We start from the raw sequence: 22325 nt of genomic DNA, 5'->3' as shown, positions 1-22325 counted from the left end.
TTTGACTCTTGGCAAGAATGTCATTAGTGGAGGGAAGACAAACTTGGTCTGACAGATTTTAGAGTTAATGGTACCGTTAAAATAGCTGTCAAAGTAAACCCTGCCAGAATTCATGGAACTCATGAAATAGAGTAATTTGTTCAAAATCTTATTATCCCAGGAGCATGTATATTAGGAAAAGGAAGATGAGGTGCTGCTTAATGTTCCTTGTAAATGAGTATATCTCTTCCCCTAATTCTAACTCATGGCCTTAGGGAGTTGACTTTCAACTGAAATGGGCAGCAGGGGATTTATGGGGAAAAATAAATAATAAAAAAAATATATATTTTTGTATCCTCAGTTTTTCCTTAAGGGAAGCCACACACATATATTCAGAGAACACCACGATGCTCTTGTAGAACTGAGTCAACTCCTAGTCTTGGCTCTGTGTTAGACTAGGGGTGACTCAGTGGTTAGTGATGTACTGCCTAGTTAGGGTACATTGATGGAAAGAAATCACACAATAGAGGATGCTGTTGGGTGATGCTTTTCAATCACTGGAGCTGTTGTATGATAAATATTGTATTCAACAGTATGTATTATTCATGCTTTCTGCAAAAATGTCTGCAAACTAATCTCTGACAAGCACAGATGACAGGAAATACTTAATGCAGGGCATTGGCAGCTTGCTGACATGCTGCCTACACATTCAGTGTAGGCAGAAGCTCCCTTACATACAGAGATGAAGTGCTTCACAAGTGGGATAATAATAGGCCTCAGTGCCCAGTGCATTTTTATTTATCCAAGAAACTGAAATGCTTCCCAAATGTTGTCCTATTCCTCAGTGTTTAAATCGGAGCAGAGAGAGTTTAAATGCTTTTCTACCGTCTTCCAGCAAATCTTATGTAGGTGAGAGTCCTGACATTATATGCACAAACTCTCCAGTAGGCACCTGGCAATTTCTGTGCCCCGCTAACCTACAACAGAGGAGTAATGGGGCAACTTAAGTGTTGATTATAAATGTCAAGATGTTTGTAGGCGTGGATTTGAAGTGGTCTAGGTGACATAGAATATTTGTAGAAGTCATGCCCTGAGCAGCAAAAGTGAAAATGAAAGTGTGTTTTCCTGAGAATTAGGAGACATGGGGAGGTGTCAGGGAAGGGTGAGGCTTGTCATCAGACCAGATCTTTGAGACCTAAAATTTTATCAGCTCTGAATTCACACCCAAAGGGAGCTGAGAACTGAACAGTAAGGATTCAAGTACTTATACATCCTAGGGCTCTGAAAACTATTGAAAAAAATCAGAAGGCAAATATCATTGATTCAGAGGGCTGGAAAAACCCTGGGGATTGTCTCCATTAAGCCACTGCCCCCTTTTCCTTTTACAAATGAAGAAATGGAAATCTCATAAGCCATAGTGATAAAGCGACTTACCTAAAGTCATCCTATGGGTTAGCACTGAACCAGGAAAGAACCAATCCAGTTCCCTCTTTCTGCTTCTTGGACATTCATAGGAGTTAAGGAGACTAGATTGTTTTTAAACCAACTCTTCCTTGGAAATTTAGAGAGGTGGTATCAAAGCTGTCATTTCTTCGAATATTCTTTCAGATCCACTCTATCTCTTCTCCTTCTGGAATTCCAATGACAAGAATATTGGATTTTTCATCATTGTCCCACAGGTTTCCAAAGGTTCTACTCATTTTTTTTTCCTGTCTCTTTTCTCTGTTGTTCTGATTGGGTATGCTCTTTTATCTGTCCTCAGTTCACTGGTTCTATCCTTTGTCATCTCCCCCCTATTATTCAGTTCATTCAATGAGTTTTTTAAAATTTATGTTATCATATTTTTCACTTCTATAATTTCCATTAGATTCTTCTTTATAACTACTACTTATTAAAATTGAGTTTTGCTATTTTTAGCTTGCTTCAGAGAATTTATAATTAACTGTTTAAGTGTTTTTACGATGGCCGCTTTAAAATTCTGGCCACATAATTCCAACCTCTGATTTGTCTCAGCCTTGGTATCAGTCGATTGTCTTTTCTCCTCCAAGTTGTGATTTTCCTAGTTCTTGGTATGATGAGTTTTTATCTACTATACTCTGGACATTTTGCCTATAACCTCCGGACACTCTGGGTCCTATTTAAATCTTTTATTTAACAGATAGTCACACCATTTAAGGTTTAAGCATGCAACTCCTGGCCTACTTTTATGAGCTGTATCTCCAATGAGAGTTTCCTAGTCAGAGTTTTTGCGTGTCCTTTTGTCCTGTTTAGCATATCTGGTGCCCCTGGGGCTCCATTGTTCCCTGCTGGTGCTGCCTGAGGGGACAGTAGGGACTTCTCCAGACTGTGCCCCATAAGTGTCTCTCAGTTGAAAAAGGGAGTCTCAGGACCACGGACAAAGGGGCTTCCTGGGCTCGACTACTTGTGGTGGTGGGAAAGGGGGATCCCCCTTGCTAATGACTGGCTGCTGCTTCTTAGCTGGGTTCCCTAATGAGAAGTGGTGCCCAATTCTTCTGGTGCATGCAGGGGACTCCCGTTTGATCCTAGAAGAGGAACGAGCCTGCCTGGACTGCCTTCTGTTGCTCAGTCAGGGGTCAATAACTCTCATGCTTGGTTACTTTCTTCTGTTGGGATGCACTGGTAGGGTGTCCTAAGAATGTTGTTGTGTTGTTCCTACAGTCACGGGGCTCCAAACAAGTTTGGCTTCCTCTAACCGCCTTTCAGAACTCTCCTTTGGTCACCACTGGCTTTATTTCCAGGGGTTATTGTATTTAATGAGGAAGAACATGGAAAAACAGGTCTATGCCAACATGTCTGGATCAGAATCTACCAGTTTCATTTTTATTACCATTTTATTCTTATTTATGGTGTGTGTGTGTGTGTGTGTGTGTTTGTACACGTGCACATGCGTGCACGTGAAAATTAGCAGCAAAAGGAAGAGAAGCCAGGTGGAGTTGTGGTGACCTAAAGAACCGTATTATCCCTTTGGCCTTAGTCTGTCAGATCCTCAGGTAAACTCCACTACATTTGCTATAGTAAACCTAGAAAGCATAACTGAGTCACTGTTTTGGGGGATTGGGGCGTGGGGGAAGTGTGACAGCCCTGCAATGAAACAGTCACTTTGTGAGAATGTGATATGATTTCAGAGACTTTTGAACCCAGATATCAAAGAAGCTCAGAAATGAGACCATAGTGTTTCCTTATAACCAGAACTCTGCCTTTCTCATATGAAGACTTCTGATAATTTTACGAAAGGGCTTGCAGTTACTTCTTTGTCCTGTTTCATACAAGGTTTTAAAAAAAAAAGGGTTTCAAGCGGGTAGTCAGATCTAGAGAGGTTTCACCCTAAAATTTAATATATTTTTGGAATAATCTTACATTTACAGAAAAGTTGAAAGTACAGTACAAAGAGCTCCCCTTTTCTCCAAGCCATTTGTGGGCAAATTGCTATCACCTGCAAAAGCTGCAGTATGTATTTCCTACACAAGAGTATTTTTGTATATAACGAAAATGTAATTTAAAAATTAGGAATTTATCACTGATACATTGCAACCATCATATTCTCAGCCCTTTTTCAAGTTTTGCCATTTGTCCCAATAATATATTTTCTGGCAAAAGGATTCAGTGCAGAATACTGCATCGCATTTGGTTGTCAGGTCTCTTTTGCCTTCAGCTGGGAGCAGTTCCTAAGTCTTCCCTTGACTTTGGAGACCTTGACTCTTTTGAAAAGGCCAGGCAGGGGCAGCTTCATGTGTGTGTGACTTGTGTAGTCATACAGGACCCCATGCTTAGAAAGACCCTGTACTTTGTTTAGTGTTCTATGTTACTTCTTAAAAGTGTTGATACGTTTTGAACAAGGGTCCCTGCCTTTTCAGTGTGCACTGGGCTCCACAAATCACGTGGCTAGTCCTGAGTCTAGTTGTTTTACTGAATGTCCCTCAGCTTGTCTGATGCTTTCTTAGGATTAGATTCAGGTTATACACCTTTGGTAGAATATCATAGACATGATACAGCATTCTTACTGCCTCCTTTCAGGTGGCACAACATTTTAATTTGTAGCATTACTGAGGATATTAACTTTGATGACTTAAGTTGGTGTCTGCTAGGATTCTTCAATTTGTAATTAATATGTATTTTGTGGGGGGTATTTTGAGACTATGTAAATGTATCATTCTTCATTACAGTCTCAATTTATTTGTTGTTTTTTTTATATCAGTATGGACTTGTAGATTCCGGTTTTACTCAATGATTATAATCAATTATTATTATTTATTTTGATAGTCAAACTGTCTCAGATTTGACCAGTGGTACCCCTGCAAAATGGCTCTATAGCCTTTTGAGAAATCTGCATCATTTGGGGGGTGTTGCCTTATTTTCAGGTATAAGAAGATATTCCAGGCTCAGCTTGTATCTTCCCAGCCATCTTTCTAAAAAGTCCTGATTTCTATAGGTGGAGAAGTGTATTTAAAATCATGATCTGGATGCTAAGTATGCTTCTTGGTATTGAGTGTTACTGTCAGTAGACAGAGCTAGGGACACACACCCACACCCACACCATATCTATACATATTCGCATGCATACATACATACACACATTTATCTATCATCTACCTATATCAATCTATCTATCTATCTATCTATCATCATCTATCCATCCATCCATTTTGAAAACCATGAGTTCACACTGATATCTACAACTCAAATCCTACACCACAAAATACATTCCAGTTTTCTCTCTTTCCATACTTGTAACTCCCTTCTCCAACAAAGAAACTTTGCTCTCATTATCTTTAATATATTCACTTATTTGATCTATTCCCTAATCTCCTGTTGCTGCTGCCTGTTACACACCCCTCTCCCCCTTCACTGGATGCCATCAGTTTGTCCCCTGTGTGGGTGCTTCCTCTCTTTACTGGGGTCCCCAAATCTTGGACCACTGTTGCTGCATCCCCCATGTGGATCCCCTTCTTTTCCTCACTTTGGTTTCAACATCCATTCCAGGGTCTACCTTATTCTCCTTCCAATATGATGCCTACCTGTTGAATTCTACCTAATAGCATTTTTTTTTTTTTTTTTGGATCTCAAGGTCTTTACTCTGGGTGAAAAAAGAGAACTCTTAAAAGTTACATACTATATAATTCTATCTATATAACATTTTTGAAATAAGATAATTATATAGATGGAAAACGTATTACTGGTCGCCATGGTTTAGGGATGATGCATAAAGAGGATGGATGTGCCTATAGATAGGTAGCATAAGAGAGAACTTTGTGAGGATAGAACAGTTCTGAATCTTGATTTTGGTGATGGTTACAGAAATCTACACGTGTGATAATGACATAGAACTATACGCACAAACATTGTACAAATGTCCTTTTCCTGTATATATATATATATATATATATGTATATATATATATGAGTATAATTGCTTTACTATGTTGTGTTAGTTTGTGCTATTTGACTGAATTGTTTTGGAAGGAAAAGAATGGGAAGGGAAAGAAAAAGAGGAGGAGCCTTAAGTTCAATCTTAATGAAAATCCCAATTATTTTCAAGTTCTGTTTCACTTCAAAATGTTACTAGGAGCCAAATATAAAAGAAATTTGTTATATACATTTTGAAAATTCCATTTTAATGTAGGAAAAGTTAATCCTCTTTCCAGCATCTTAGGTCTTTAAGAGAATTAAGGTTTGTTTCTCCTCATTTTCTACTTCTTATAGGAAATTCGGACAAAGACATTTCAGGTTGGTTTCTTCTGAGTTTTACTACTCGACAAGTTACAAAGTAAAAATGTTCTGTCATAAAATCAAGGTCCAATGACAAATCAAGAAATTTTCAAAGAACGAAAACAAGTAAATGCATATTTAGTCTGTATCTGGGAATAAATGACTATTCCAAGTTTCTGATATCTATTCAGTAGTATTGAGTTTGTTGATCACACCCTACCAAGCTTAATACTACTCTTAGTAGGATATAAAAGAGTCTCATTACTTTCCTCTCCATTAGAAAATACTGTCTGGCTTCTCTGCCTGACTTCTATAAACTGCCTAATCCCAAGAATGCTATTATAATTTAACTGACTCTCTACCTTACCTTAAGAAGTCATCAGGATTAATTTCATCATGAAGTGTGCCCATCCATAATTACCAGGCCAACAATAATACTCTCAATATAAGGGAAACTGAAATACATATAATTTATATATATTTATATATAGTATATATTTATGACTTATAAGTACATATCTTATATGTATAAATTTAAAATTTACAGATATTTATAGACGTTTCAGTTTCTCTTATATTGAGCATGCTCATTTAAAAGAAGAGTATATCCAGTCTCCAGGAGGTTGATTGTGATTCCATCTGTGTAACTGCTAAATTTGAGACTACAGAGTAATATTGACTTCATACGAGTAAGAATTAGTACAGACTTCTCTGATTCCACTTGGCAACGTCTGCCCGCATATACACATGTAAACACATGGCTCACATGCTACTCTACTTGTTAGAAAGGCAGCGTGGTGGCATGCAGGAGAAGTTGGAGGTGACAAAAGAGTGAGTACCCGGAGGAGTATTGATTTTTTCAATGCTGGCCTTGGTTGTCTCTGATGAATTCCAGGTTGCTCTACAAAATAAAAGAATAGTTTTAGAGCAGCTATAACTGAATACGAAATAGAGTTGAAGGTGAATCATTTATATGTTTGTTCAAAAGACTCTCCCTTTCTGAAGTGAGCCTGTGTGGATTTGTATGGCACAGGTGAGAACTACAAACCCGTTTGTTTTTTTATGGCTAGCCACTCACCACTCCTCCAGTACCCTTCACATATTGGATTTCTCTTGATGACCCAGCCCAGAAGCACTGTTATTCCTTGAGGAAAGATACAAAGGAACATAAATGCAAAGTTTCATGGTATTAATAATACCATCTGACTGCTTGCAAGGAAGCAGCTGTCACGCAGGTCAAAATATTACACAACATGTTCAGAATTAAAAGTTGGAATTAATTTTAATAAATGAATTAATGTTTTAAAAACTATTCAAAAGGTCTAGAATGAGAATATATACAAGCACTTATTATTGCAAGATGCATAATTAGGTAATAATGCATATCCTGAAATGTCTTAGTTATAGCAGTACTCTATAAACTTTGTGTTGTTACTCCAGAAGACCCATTAAAATGAATAAAGGTTTGTCTTTTTTGACTCTGTTGGTACTATTGAATTCAGAGTAAAATTTAAGTGTATTGGAATGGGGGAAGAGAAACAGGAACACGAAAAACCCTGAAATGCAACAGGCTGTCCTAAGGGGATTTGGGTAGAAGTACCTAGAACAGTGCTGGCTTTTGATAAATATTTGATGAATAAATGGATGGAATATGAAAAAAAATTAAAGCAGTACATTCTACTGTGGTGAATCTAAACAACAGATGGAAAACAATCAATTTAAGGGACATATTTTCTCTTACTTAAATCATGCTTAATCTTATCTAACATGGAATCACTTAAGTATCATTTTAATAGTTTATATTTGGGTTTGTTTAAATTTAATGAAATTCATTTCATTAAACTTTCTAGAGCCTCAATATATTTTGTCTACCAAGTGAATGAGGTGAGAACACAGAAACTCACATTGATCCTGTACCTTTCCAGTATAAAATTATTATATTTTAAATGAAGATTTGTGTAAAAGATACTAACCATAATGCAATGTGATTGTTGCTGGTGGGGATGTGGCTGTGTGAGATACAGACATGAGTTAGCTTAGCTCCTTCCTTCAATGATCTCACACTCTGGTTTCAGAAACAAACAAAAAATTTGTTACTATAATATAGAGCTGAACAAACATTTTGGAGAGGTAAAAGCCACATGCTATAGGGAGAATAAAGAGAAAGGGATTAAGTCAAGTTTCATGGATCAGGATGTATGTCAAGGTGATGGTGCTAAAGGATGCATAGGATTTTGATGGATAAAGAGAGCAATGAGAAACAGAGAATGTTCATCTGGAACAGACATAATCATTTAGAGATGAAAAAGCAAAGGACCTGTTAAGGAAACCCAGAGAATATTATTCCAGTTTGGATGGGGCACAAGATACATGCAAAGAAGTAAGTTCAAAATGTAGCTTGAAGTCACACTGTGGAAACCTTAACAGTCAAATTAGAATTCAACTTGATACAGTAGGTAAAAAATAAGGACATTCATCTGTTATGGACACTTAGGCTGACTGCATATCTTGGTTATTGTAAGAATGCTGCAGTGAACATTGGATGCATGTAACTTTTTGAATTAATGTTTTCTTCAGGTATATACCAAGGAGTCGAATTGCTGGATTATGTGGTAGTTCTATTTTTTATGCTTTGAGAAACCTCCATACTGTTTTCCACAGTGGCTGCACCAATTTACATTCCCACCAACATTGTACATGAGTTCCCTTTTCTCCACATCCTTGCCAACATTTGTTATTTGTACTCTTTTATTTATTTATTTTGCGGTAGTGGGCCTCTCACTGTTGTGGCCTCTCCCATTGTGGAGCACAGGCTCCAGATGCACAGGCTCAGCGGCCATGGCTCATGGGCCCAGCCACTCTGGGGCATGTGGGATCTTCCCGGACTGGGGCACAAACCCATGTACCCTGCATCAACAGGTGGACTCTCAACCACCGCGCCACCAGGGAAGCCCTATTTGTACTCTTTTTGATGACAGAAGATGTGACATATATACACATTGGAATACTACTCAGCCATAAAAAAGAATGAAATATTGCCATTTGCAGCACCATGGATGGACCTAGATAATACCATACTAAGAGAAGTAAGTCAGACAGAGAAAGATGAATACTATATGACATCACTTATATGTGAAATCTAAAAAAATAATACAAGTGAATCTATATACAAAATAGAAACAGACCAACAGACATAGAAAACAAACTTATAGCTACAAAGGAGAAAGACGGGGGAGGGATAAATTAGGAGTATGGGATTAATAGATACAAACTACTATACATAAAATAGATGAGCAACAGGGAGTTACTGTATAACAAAGGAAACTATATTCAATATATTGTAATAACCTATAATGGAAAATAATCTAAAAACTATATATATATATATATATATATATATATATATATATATAACTGAATCACTTTGATGTTCACCTAAAACTAACACAGTATTGTAAATCAACTATACTTCAATTAAAAAAAAATCATCCCCAAGACTGAATATCAAGGAAAAAAATCTACTCCAGCGTGCAAAGTAGAGAAAACAGATCTTAGAATAAAGGGAAAAATAATCTGTGGAAAAGACATAATTTGGAATATCTGAGTTTAAAATTTGGTCTTGTCTTTCTTTGATTTGTTTTATCATTGGAGAAATTTCTTTAACTTCTTTAGGCATCAGGTTGATTATTTTTAAAGTAATAATTACTTACTTTCTTATAATGCTTATTATTCTTCAATGCGAAGACTTTTATTTTACAGTCAATTAAAAAGGTTCATAAAGAAAATACTGGAAGACTTCTCAAAACAATTGCTGAAAATATGCTCCATGGTATTGTCCAAACTTCTTGTGTGGAAAGCCATGGATGAAATGATTCTCAGCATGCAGTGCTAGCTTGTCTCTCTCTCCTCTGATGACTGGCTAGAACTCCTTCCACATTCAAGCAGAACCCAGTATACGCCTCATTATTGAAATTTTCTCTGGACTCATTTATAGTGCTTTTACTAGCATTCTAAAGTCGTACCATTATTAAACTTAAATTACACCCCTGTACTTAAAAATAAAGTGACATAGCATGGCTGAATGGATTAAAAAAAAACAAGATTCATATTTATGCTGACTACAAGAAACTCACTTCAGATTCAAAGACATACACAGACTAAAAGTGAGGGGTTGCAAAAAGATATTCAATGAAAATGGAAATAAACAAGTAAAAAGGTAGGGCAGCTTTCCTTAAATCAGAAAAAAAGCCATTAAAACAAAGACTGCAACAAGAGACAAAGAAGGACATTACATAAATGATAATGGGTTCAATACAACAAGAAGAGATAACATTTGTAAATATATATGCACCCAATACAGGAGCACTTAAATTTATAAAGCAACTATTAGCAAACATACAGGGAGAACTTGACAGTAACACAATAATAGTAGGAAACCTTAACACCCCACTTCAATGGACACATTATTCAGAGAGAAAAATCAATAACAAAACATTGGCCTTAAATGGCACATTAGATCAGATGAACTTAGTAGATATACACAGAATATTACACCCTAAAACAGCAGAGTGCACATTCATTTCAAGTGCACATGGAATATTCTCTAGGATAGATCATGTTAGGCCAAAAAACAAGTCTCAATTAATATAAGAAGACTGAAATCATATCAAGCATTTTTTCTGACCACAAATGCATGCAACTAGAAATCAGTTATAAGAAGAAAACTTGAAAAAACACAGTCATGTAGAGGTTAAATGACATGCTACTAAACAACTAATGGATCAATGAAGAAATTTAAAAGAAACCTTTAGACAAAGGAAAATGGAAATACAGCTTTCCAAAATCTATGGGAAAAGCAGTTCTAAGAGGGAAGTTTATAAGATACAGGCTTACCTCAGGGAACAAGAAAAATCTCAAACAATCTAACCTTACACCTAAAGGAACTAGAAAAAGAAAAAAATAAACAAAACACAAAGTTAGTGGAAAGAAGGGAATAATAAAGATTACAGCAGAGATAAATGAAATAGAGACCAAAGAAAACAGTACAAAAGGTTAATGAAACTAAGAGCTGGGTTCTTTGAAAAGATAATAAAATTGATAAACCTTCAACCAGACTCTTCAGAGAAAAAAAGAGACCTTCCCCAAAATCAGAAATAAAAAAGGAGAATTTACAACTAACACCGCAGAAATAAAAAGGACCATAAAAATTACTATGAACAATTATATACTACTTGGACAACCTAGAAGAAATGGACAAATTCCTACAAATGTAAAATCTCCCAAGACTGAATCAGGAAGAAATTGAAAATATGAGCAGATCAATTACTAGTAATGAAATTGAATCAGTAAGAAAAAACTTCCAACAAACAAAAGTCCAGGACCAGATGGTTTCACACGTGAATTCTATCACATATTTAAGAAAGAGATAACACCTATCCTTCTCAAACTACTTCAAAAATTGAAGAGGAAGGTATTGTTTCCAAACTCATTCTACAAGTCCAGCAATACCTTAATATAACATACTTCACAATCACGTGGGGCTTATTCCAGGGATGCAAGGATTGTTCAATCAATAAATGTGATATAACAGACTAAAAAAAGAAAGGATAAAAATCTCAATATATGCAGACAGAGCTTTTGAAAAATTCAACACTCATTTATAATTAAAAACTCTCAACGAAGTGAGTATAGAGGGAACATATCTAAACATAGTAAAGGTCATATGTGATAGGCCTATAGCTAACATCATACTCAACAGTGAAAAAGTAAAAACATTTCCTCTAAGATCAGGAAGAAGACAAGGATGACCACTCTTGCCACTCTTATTCAGCACAGTATTGGAAATCCTAGCCAATCAGACAGTAAAAAGAAATAAAAGGAATCTTAATTGGAAAGGAAGCAGTAAAATTCTCACTGTTTGCAGATGACATGATACTATATATAGAAAATCCTATAGACAACACAAAAAACTGTTAGAAAAAGTAGTTTTAATATAATAAATAATAATAATAAATACATTCAGTAAATTTGCAGGATACAAAATTGATATACAAAAATCTGTTTTATTTCGATACACTAATAATGAACTATCAGAAAGAGAAATTAAAAAGAAAACAATTCTATTTACAACTGTACCAAAAAGAATAAAATTTCTAGAAATATATTTAACCAAGGAGATGAAGAACCTGTACTCTAAAAACTATAACATATTGATGAAAGAAATTGAAGATGACACAAATAATGGAAAGATATACCATGCTCATGAATTGGAAGAATTAATATTTTTTAAATGTCCATACTACAGAAGGGGATCTACAGATTCAATGCAATCCCAATCAAAATATCAATGACATTTTTCACAGAACTAGAAAAAATAGTCCTAAAATTTGTATGAAACCAAAAAAATCCCCAAAGAGCCAAAGTCAATTTCATGTTGAATATAATCCAGGCAAATTATATTTATTAATTTAAAAAAATATTCATTTAACTCAGAGGAAAAATAGAAGATGACTTTGGTATGCACTTTTTGAGGATAAGCCTTATTTCAATACTTGAAATAAGAAGAGTGTTAGGCTCTGAGTGAGCAATAGTAAAATTTGACATAAATGTCATCTAAACCAAGAAGGGATGCTTTACAAAGGATTCTTAGTGGTTGATAGTTCTAATATCTTGGTGAGATAATAATATTTTTCTGTTGCTTGACTTGTATGCATGCCTTAGGCTGTAAGGAATATAAAACAATCTGTAAGTTATGACTTTAAGCAGATTTCTCTAAATGTTGTTTATGGTGCAATTTCCTAGTAGTTTTCTCAAAGTAAGGTCCATGGGTTGATGAATGAGCATCTCTAGGAGGAGTGGATTTCTGCTTCCAGTAGCAAAATACTTTTGCTCCCATGGTAACATGAGGCAAAAACAGATAATATAAGGATCATGCTTTTTTTAAAAAAAACATCAGGTTACAAAGTAGAGAATGATGCCTTGATGAACTGAATTCTTGAGAAGGGTTCCTTACAGATGAGCAGAAAGTTTCATACCTGAAGGATTGTGTCTGGTTTAGATATGTCCAAGTGGAGCAATTGATCTGATTTACATGAGATTTTTCAGGGATGAGGAGAAACCAGCTGAGTATTTAAATGAGAGTATTGTGCAATAAATTGAAATCTATACATATTCAGACTCAGTCTGAAACTCTCATTGCTACACCCTCTTCCCACCAAAACTTTTATGTATACAGAATGTACAGACAAGGGGTTAGAAGGCAGATTTGTGTGTGTGTGTGTGTAGGCTTGCACATTTTCAGAGTATTTAGATTCTATAGCTCTTGTGCATTTGAATCAAATGATGAATCAAAACTATCTGAAAATGTGGCCAAGTACCCCTCCCATTTCAAACACTGTCAAAATCAAAGGGATTGATCCCTGATCTTCCTAGCTGTTTCAGGAAGTTGTCAGTGAGGCTAATGGGGTAAAGTTAATGTATTTAAAACTGCAGCTCAGCCCCAACTAAACTCAACTCTTGAAGTAATGTGAATGGCCAGCCATCCAGCATATCCTTCAGACATTCCTTTTCTGAAAACAAAACAAAATATGATATTTCAATCCCCATTCTTCTTCTATACACAATGTCCAGAATACAGTTAAAAATTACTAGATATGTGAAGAAGTAAGCCTGGGCCAGGACCCCACCTAGATCAGCTAAATGAGACTCTGTGGAATAACTAGTTGGAAGAGAATGCTTAAATGGAGGAGGTTTCATGTAACATAAAAGGAGGAACATAATAGGTGTGAAAGAACAAAGATTGCTTTCTGTCATGAATGCTGGGGAGGTGAAATGATTTAAGAAAGGAAGTGAGAAGCATCATATGTTGCATAAGAGAAGGTATGAACCAGATGAAATCATATTGGTTTCTTTATTCCTTAAAAATAGTCTCCTGTTTTGTCCACCAGAAGTAGAATTTATTAAAACTCACAGCTCAATCCATGGAAGTTCAAACTTCCTGTTACAAGTTTGCAAGAATAACTTTATACTTCAAAGGTTGCTGTTCTTAAAAGCTTTATGCTTGTAAGACAAGCAATTTCTAATCAAGAAAGAGAAAGCACAAATTATATCTTGTGGCTAATTGTACTTTATCAAGCTATTAATTTTAATCAGAAAGCCAATATGGTAGGCTACAAGGAATGGAGAATTAACCAGATGCTCATTGATAAACTAGAAGAGAAAATTTTATGTGAATGTTTTCTCTGTTATCCTATTTAAACAGATGTTCTGCCTAATCTGTATTCACTTTACTTACTATTTTATCTTTGACCCTTTCTTTGAAGGTATTCATGGAAGAGAATGTCAGTATTTATCTACCTGCTGTGCTTCCATCTGTCTAAGCAGTGCATGGGTACACACAAATTATATTTTCTTTGTATGACTTTGAATGACAGAATGTAACCAAGACTTCATAGACATAGAATGGTCAAATATTATCTCTTTAGTCCCAGGATAAACTATAACAGCATCTTACATCTGAATAGTTTATGTTAGGAACAGGTGCTTTCAAATACTTCAAACTAGAAATCCTGATTTCCAGATTCCTCAGAGGCCTCTCAAAACAAATTTTGTTGGCCTGCACATTTGGCCATTTTGTTATTAATTTTCTCTGTCTGGACATGTGGGCTAGGGTAGAAAGAGCAACAGTAATTATTTGTGATATGTGTTGATTATTTTAACTGCCCAGTCAAATAAGCTCTCATGTTTGCAGTCTCAGGTGTTCATTGATGGTCTGGGGTTAAAAACTCAATCTGAAAAGAGCTTGAGCTATTTGGGATTTGTTTCATTGTTCAAATGGCTTGGTACTTTTCCAAGTGTACAGGGACCTGAAGCAGACAAAAGTATCTCTGTTAAGATGTCTTTCCATATATCTTAAATAAAAATGTATTTCTTGCCCATAAGGGGCCTTAGATATCAATTTCTTAGTAGGAATAGGGGAGGAGATATTGCAGCTATAAATTGCTCCAACAAGAGACCTTAAAATGTCAAGGATTCTGTTAAAGGTGATATCTTGGTATTCTGGACAAGAAAATGTATTAACATTATGAAAATATTTCCAAGATGGTCAATGATATAGCTCATGGCATAAATAAATTTAAGTTCTTAACACATACCTTATCTCTGACAAGTATATTGGGGATAGAGACTTTCTCCATCAGAAAAGACCAAAATAAACTTTGGCTGGTGTTTGTTGATACCATTTTTACATAATTTGGGCATAATCTTCTTGAAGTCTGATTTGCTTTATAAAAGTGATACAACAAAATAAATGCCTGACACCTTCCCATCCTAATGCATCTGTCTCTGAAAAAAACTAGCATTGATAGCAATGCATAAGAAATTATGTCACAACTCAGTGTCTTAAAACAACAAACGTCTCACATATTCTGAGGAATCTGGGAATATCTTAGATTGTAATGGTTCATAATCTCTCATAAGTTTCACTCAAGATGTTGGCTGGAACTTCTGTCATCTGAAGGCATGGCTGGAGCTGAAGGGCTCACTTCTAAGAGGGAAATTTTAGAACTGAAAAATATAATACATGAAATAAAAAACTCACTGGATGGACTCTATAGCAGACTGGAGAAGACAGAGATTGATAGAATCTGTCTAAAACATATGACCCAATTATATGATATCTTTAAGAAACTGACTTATAATAATGTAGGTAGGTTGAACATAAAAGAATGGAAAAAGATACCCAATGCAATCACTAATTAGAAGAAACCTGGAATAGCTATACTAATATACTTTTTCTCCCACAAAGTGGATTTCAGAGCAAAGAAAATTACTGGGACAAAGAGCGACATCAAATAATGATAAAAGGTTAGTTTACAAGAGGATATAACAATCCTAAATGTATGAGTACTAAACAACAAGGCCTCTAAATTCATGAAACAAATGATAGAACAAAGGAAAAATAGACAAATCTACAATTGTTGGGAATTTCAACATCCCTGTGTCAATAACTGGTAGAACTATTAGTAAATCAGCAAAGATACAGAAGAACTAAACACCAAAAACTATAGGATGTAACTAGCATTTGTGGTACATACCATCCAACATCGGCATACATATTTTTTTCAAGTGCCTATGGAACATTTACCAAGACAGATCACTTCCTGGGCTACCAAAAAACCCAAAAAAACAAAACAACAAAACCTTAAATTAAAAAAAGTGAAATAATTAAAAAATGTTCTCTTACAATAATGGACTCAAACTAGAAATCTATACCAGAAAGATAAAAGAAAAATCCTAACAGCCCTAAATATTTGGAAATTAAAAGGCATACTTTTAAATGTTCCATAGGTCAAACAAGATGTCTCAAGGGAAATCAATTCAATAGGTCTGGAGTAGATTCAACAATTTGCATTTCTTATATAAGTTTCTGGTTGACACTTATGCTGCTGGTTTATTGTAGGTGTAGGGGTGGAGCAGTGGGGGACCACATTTTGAAAACCACTGAGGTAGAGCATTGGAAATGCAGAGTTCCTATTCCAGAGATATTATGTTGTGCATACAGACCACTATGCCAAGTCAAGCACTCCTCTTTATGATCATGTATTTCCTACTTATAAATTATTCTCTAATAAAGCTTAATTTACATTTATACCCCCATGACACTAGTGAGAACCATGCCCCTTTGCCTGGCATCTTAGTTACTTGACATGTTTGTTACCTGTTCAGCCCCTGAAGACTTGCTTGTTACTCCTGTTTAGACAGTGTAATTGAAAGATGGCACACAGAATGTATAGTGTAATATTTACCCTTACTTGATATGTTTGAATTGAGAAAGCCAGCAAATATATAATTTGTTCCTACATCAGCACCATATTCACAATTAAGCTAACTTCTACTTTAATTTACAGTTGTGCCTGGTTTGTGTGGTTCAAATAGCTAGATGGGTAACAGAGGGATGGATTATTGATTGCACAATCCCCATGCAGTTGAGCCTTTTCTTAAGAAAAAGGAAAAGAAGAAAAAAAGATAAAGAAGAAAGGAAAGAAAACAACAACCAAAAATCCTCTCTGTTAAAATTATAAGCAAATATGCAGCTACTCACGAGTGTCTTATATGCCTTTAAAATTTAATGAAAGGCTCTGTGTAAGACAGGTACCAATCTACAAATGGCACAGATCAATTCAATAAATGGTTATTATGTCCCTATGTGTGTCAGACGTTACATTTAAAATGTATAGGGAGTTGAGGAAGATGGCAGAAGAATAAGACATGAAGGTCACCTTCCTCCCCACAGATACATCAGAAATACATCTACATGTGGAACAACTCCTATAGAACTCCCACTGAATGCTGGCAGAAGATCTCAGACTGCTCAAAAGGCAAGAAACTCCCCACGTACCTGTGTAGGACAAAAGAAAAAAACAGAGACAAAAGAATAGGGATGGGACCTGCACCAGTGGGAGGGAACTGTGAAGGAGGAAAGGTTTCCACACACTAGGAAGCCCCTTCATGAGCAGAGACTGCAGGATGAGGAGTGGGGAAGCTTAGGAGCCACAGAGGAGAGCACAACAACAGGGGTGTGGAGGGCAAAGTGGAGAGATTCCCACACAGAGGATCGGTGCTGACTGGCACTCACCAGCCCGAGAGGCTTGTCTGCTCACCCGCCGGGTCAGGCGGGGGCTGGGAGCTGAGGCTCAGGCTTCGGTCGGATCACAGGGAGAGGACTGGGGCTGGTGGCGTGAACACAGCCTGCAGAGGTTTAGTGCACCACAGCTAGTCTGGAGGGAGTCCAGGAAAAAGTCTGGACCTGCCAAAAAGGCAAGAGATTTTTTTCTTGCCTCTTTGTTTCCTGGTGTGCGGGGAGAGGGGATGAAGATCGTTGCTTAAAGGAACTCCAGAGACGGGCGCAAGCTGCAGCTAAAAGCGGCGCGGACCCCAGAGATGGGCATGAGATGCTAAGGCTGCTGCTGCTGCCACCAAAAAGCCTGTGTGTGAGCACAGGTCACTATCCACACCTCCCTTCCAGGGAGCCTGTGCAGCCCGCCCTGCCAGGGTCCCGTGATCCAGGGACAACTTCCCAGGGAGAACGCATGGCGCTCCTCAGGCTGGTGCAACATCACAATGGCCTCTGCCGCCACAGGCTCACCCCACACTCCATGCAACTCCCTCCTCCCGGCCTGAGTCAGCCAGAGCCCCAGAATCAGCGGCTGTTTTAACTGGGTCCTGTCTGAGCGAAGAACAGACACCCTCAGGTGACCTACATGCAGAGGCGGGGTCAAATCCAAAGCTGAGCCCCAGGAGCTGTGCGAACAAAGAAGAGAAAGGGAAGTCTCTCCCAGCAGCCTCAGGAGCAGCGGATTAAAGCTCCACAATCAACTTGATGTACCCTGCATCTGTGGAATACCTGAATAGACAACAAATCATCCCAAATTGAGGAGGTGGACTTTGGGAGAAAGATATATTATTTTTTCCCCTTTTCCTGTTTTTGTGAGTGTGTATGTTTCTGTGTGAGATTTTGTCTGTAAAGCTTTGCTTTCACCATTTGTCCTAGGGTTCTGTCTGTCCTTTTTCTTGTTTCATTAAAAAAATTTTTTTTCTTAATAATTGTTTTTTATTATAATAGTTTTATTTTATATTATCCTCTTTCCTTCCTTCTTTCTTTCTTTTTTTCTTTCTTTCTTTCTTTCTTTTCTTTCTCTCTAATTTTTCTCCCTTTTATTCTGAGCTGTGTGGATGAAAGTCTGTTGGTGCTCCAGCCAGGCATCAGGACTGTGCCTCTGAGGTGGGAGAGCCAACTTCAGGACACTGGTCCACAAGAGACCTCCCAGCTCCACTTAATATAAAATGGCAAAAATCTCCCAGACATCTCCATCTCAACAGCAAGACCCAGCTTTGCTCAATGACTAGCAAGCTACAGTGCTGGACACTCTATGCCAAACAACTAACAAGACAGGCACAGAACCCCACCCATTAGCAGAGAGGCTGACTAAAATCATAATAAGTCCACAGACACCCTAAAACACACCACCAGACATGGATCTGCCCACCAGAAAGACAAGATCCAGCCTCATCCACCAGAACACAGGCACTAGTCCCCTCTACAAGGAAGCCTACACAACCCACTGAACCAACTTTAGCCACTGGGGACAGACAGCAAAAACAACGGGAACTACGAACCTGCAGCCTGCAAAATGGAGACCCCAAACACAGTAAGATAAGCAAAATGAGAAGACAGAAAAACACACAGCAGATGAAGGAGCAAGATAAAAACCCACCAGACCTAACAAATGAAGGGGAAATAGGCAGTCTACCTGAAAAAGAATTCAGAATAATGATAGTAAAGATGATCCAAAATTTTGGAAATAGAATAGACAAAAGGCAAGAAACATTCAACAAGGACCTAGAAGAGCTAAAGATGAAACAAGCAATGATGAACAACAAAATAAATGAAATTAAAAATACTCTAGATAGGATCAATAGCAGAATAACGGAGGCAGAAGAACGGATAAGTGACCTAGAAGATAAAATAGTGGAAATAACTACTGCAGAGCTGAATAAAGAAAAAAGAATTAAAAGAACTGAGGACAGTCTCAGAGACCTCTGGGACAATACTAAACACACCAACATTCGAATTATAAGGATTCCAGAAGAAGAAGAGAAAAAGAATGGGACTGAGAAAATATTTGAAGAGATTATAGTTGAAAACTTCCCTAATATGGGAAAGGAAGTAGTTAATCAAGTCCAGGAAGCACAGAGAGTCCCATAAAGGAAAAAGCCAAGGAGAAACACACCAAGACACATATTAATCAAACTGTGAAAAACTAAATACAAAGAAAAAATATTAAAAGCAGCAAGGGAAAAACAACAAATAACACACAAGGGAATCCCCATAAGGTTAACAGCTGATCTTTCAGCAGAAACTCTGCAAGCCAGAATGGACAGGCAAGACATATTTAAAGTGATGAAGGAGAAAAACCTACAACCAATATTACTCTACCCAGCAAGGATCTCATTCAGATTTGATGGAGATATTAAAACCTTTAAAGACAAGCAAAATCTGAGAGTTCAGCACCACAAAACCAGCTTTACAACAAATGGTAAAGGAACTTCTCTAGGCAAGCAAAAAAAGGGAAGGAAAAGACCTACAATAATGAAGCCAAAACAATTAAGAAAATGGGAATAGGAACATACATATCAATAATTACCTTAAATGTAAATGGACTAAATGCTCCCACCAAAAGACACAGATTGGCTGAATGGATACAAAACAAGACCCATATATATGTTGTCTACAAGAGACCCACTTCAGACCTATAGACACATACAGAGTGAAAGTAAGGTGATGGAAAAAGATATCCCATGCAAATGGAAAACAAAAGAAAGCTGGAGTAGCAATTCTCATATCAGAAAAAAATAGACTTTAAAATAAAAACTATTAGAACAGACAAAGAAGGACACTACATAATGATCAAGGGATCCATCCAAGAAGAAGATATAACAATTATAAATATGTATGCACCCAATATAGGAACACCTCAATACATAAGGCAAATACTAAGAGGCATAAAAGGGGAAATCGACAGTAACACATTCATAATAGGGGACTTTAACACCCCACTTTCACCAGTGGACAGATCATACAAAATGAAAATAAATAAGGAAACACAAGCTTTAAATGATACATTTAACAAGATGGACTTAATTGATATTAATAGGACATTGCATCCAAAAACAACAGAATACACATTTCTCTCAAGTGCTCACGGAATATTCTTCAGGATAGATCATAGCTTGGGTCACAAACCAAGCCTTGGTAAATTTAAGAAAATTAAAATTGTATTAAGTATCTTTTCCGACCACAACGCTATGACACTAGATGTCAATTACAGGAAAAGGTCTGTAAAAAATACAAACACATGGAGGCTAAACAATACACTACTTTATAACAAAATGATAACTGAAGAAATCAAAGAGGAAATCAAAAAATACCTAGAAAAAATGACAATAGAGCCATGACGACCCCAAACCTATGGGATGCAGCAAAAGCAGTTCTAAGAGGGAAGTTTATAGCGATACAATCATACCTTAAGAAACAGGAAACATCTCAAATAAACAACCTAACCTTGCACCTAAAGCAATTAGAAAAAGAAGAACAAAAATATCCTAAAGTTAGTAGTAGGAAAGAAATCATAAAGATAGTATCCAAAATAAATGAAAAAGAAATGAAGGAAACGATAGCAAAGATCAATAAAACTAAAAGCTGGTTCCTTGAGAAGGTAAACAATATTGATAAACCATTAGTCAGACTCATCAAGAAAAAAGGGAGAAGACTCAAATCAATAGAATTAGAAATGAAAAAGGAGAAGTAACAACTGACACTGCAGAAATACAAAGGATCATGAGAGATTACTACAAGCAACTCTATGCCAATAAACTGGACAACCTGGAAGATATTGAGAAATTCTTAGAAATGTACACCCTGCTGAGACTGAACCAGGAAGAAATAGAAACTATTAACAGACCAAGCACAAGCACTGAAATTGAAACTGTGATTAAAAATCTTCCAACAAACAAAAGCTCAGGACCAGATGGCTTCACAGGTGAATTCTATCAAACATTTAGAGAAGAGCTAATACCTATCCTTCTCAAACTCTTCCACAATATAGCAGAGGGAGGAACACTCCCAAACTCATTCTAAGAAGCCACCATCACCCTCATACTAAAAACGGACAAAGATGTCACAAAGAAAGAAAGCTACAGGCCAATATCACTGATGAACATAGATGCAAATATCCTCAACAAAATACTAGCAAACAGAATCCAACAGCACAATAAAATGATCATACACCATGATCAAGTGCGGTTTATTCTAGGAATGCAAGTAGTCATCAATATACGCAAAACAATCAACGGGATAAACCATATTAACAAATTGAAGGAGAAACACCATATGATCATCTCAATAGATGCAGAGAAAACTTTTGATTAAATTCAACACTCATTTATGATAAAAACCCTGCAGAAAGTAGGCATAGAGGGAAATTTCCCTAACATAATAAAGCCCATATATGACAAACCCACAGCCAACATCGTCCTGAATGGTGAAAAACTGAAAGCATTTCCACTAAGATCAGGAACAACAGAAGGTTGCTCACTCTCACCACTCTTATTCAACATAGTTTTGGAAGTTTTAGCCACAAAAATCAGAGAAGAAAAAGAAATAAAAGGAATCCAAATTGGAAAAGATGAAGTAAAGCTGTCACTGTTTGCAGATGACATGGTACAATACATAGAGAATCCTAATGATGTTACCAGGAAACTACCAGAGCTAATCAATGAATTTGGTAAAGTAGCAGGATACAAAATTAATTCACAGAAATCTCTGGCATTCTTATACACTAACGATGAAAAATTTGTAAATGAAATTAAGAAAACACTCCCATTTACCGTTGCAACAAAAAGAATAAAATATTAAGGAATACACCTACCTAAGGAGACAAAAGACCTTTATGCAGAAAACTATAAGACACTGATGAAAGAAATTAAAGATGACACAAATAAATGGAGAGATATATCACGTTCTTGGATTGGAAGAATCAACATTGTGAAAATGAATCTACT

The sequence above is a fragment of the Phocoena sinus genome, chromosome 20, assembly GCF_008692025.1.
Source record: "Phocoena sinus isolate mPhoSin1 chromosome 20, mPhoSin1.pri, whole genome shotgun sequence".
NCBI lineage: Eukaryota > Metazoa > Chordata > Mammalia > Artiodactyla > Phocoenidae > Phocoena > Phocoena sinus.
This window is presented reverse-complemented; position numbering follows the sequence as displayed.